Consider the following 761-nt stretch of genomic DNA (forward strand, 5'->3'; position numbering starts at 1 on the left):
ACACAATTAATTATACTCGATTATGGGCAGCACATCAATCGATAAATCCATAACCTAGTTTCATAATTTTCATCAACATTATTCACAAACATTTAACTCACAATTCACATACTTTCAACCAACCCAATTCAACACCGCAAAATGTAATTACATTGCATGTTTACCTTTTGGTTTTAGCTTGAGTTCCACACATATAGCTCACAATTTCCTCACATCCATGGTCATCGTTGCTGCCACAAACATGAACAATTAGCACACATCTCATTTCTCTTGTTTACTTGTGATTTCAATACCAAAATACTTACCCATTGCTTATGTAGCTCAAAATCACCATGCATTACAAGATCCACCTACATGCTTGCATCTATTTCTTTTAATTCTTGGAAGACCTTTGCTGCCACAACATTTTCACACAATGACCAACTCATTTCCTCAAGAAATTCATAACCAAAATCAAAGTTCTACTTACCTTCCTTAACTTGGAACCACTAGGCCGAACCTTGTCTTTTTTTCTTCTTTCTCCTTTCTTTCTTTCTTCCTTTCTCTTTTCTTCCATTCTCACTTTGCTTCCAAGCCGATCCTTTCTCTTTTTCTTTCCAAAGGTGCGGGTTTTCTCAAGGCAAAGTCATTTTGCCATTCCTTGGTGTGGGCGGATTCTCCCAAGTTCCCCACACTGAAATTTCCTTTCCTTTCTTCTCTCATGGGCGGATTGCCCAAAGTTTGGTCATTTTGTCATTTTCCTTTTACTTTCATGTGGTTAA

The 761-nt window shown here is 37.3% G+C and overlaps 1 long non-coding RNA gene across 1 annotated transcript in view; it reads right to left on the reverse strand.

Moving 5' to 3' along the window:
- Positions 1-514, reverse strand: part of LOC149526295 (uncharacterized) — a 1,977-nt gene extending 1,463 nt beyond the window's left edge. Inside the window, exons 1-2 of the long non-coding RNA XR_016352155.1 lie at positions 306-514; positions 165-230 (exon numbers count right to left, since the gene is read on the reverse strand). This is a non-coding gene — a long non-coding RNA (uncharacterized LOC149526295). The remainder of the gene's footprint in view (positions 1-164; positions 231-305) is intronic.
- Between the last annotated feature and the right edge of the window lie 247 nt (positions 515-761).

Source organism: Theobroma umbraticum, unplaced genomic scaffold (genome assembly GCF_002168275.2).
Source record: "Theobroma umbraticum cultivar Fairchild unplaced genomic scaffold, ASM216827v3 scaffold_39.0, whole genome shotgun sequence".
In the NCBI taxonomy this organism is placed as follows: domain Eukaryota; kingdom Viridiplantae; phylum Streptophyta; class Magnoliopsida; order Malvales; family Malvaceae; genus Theobroma; species Theobroma umbraticum.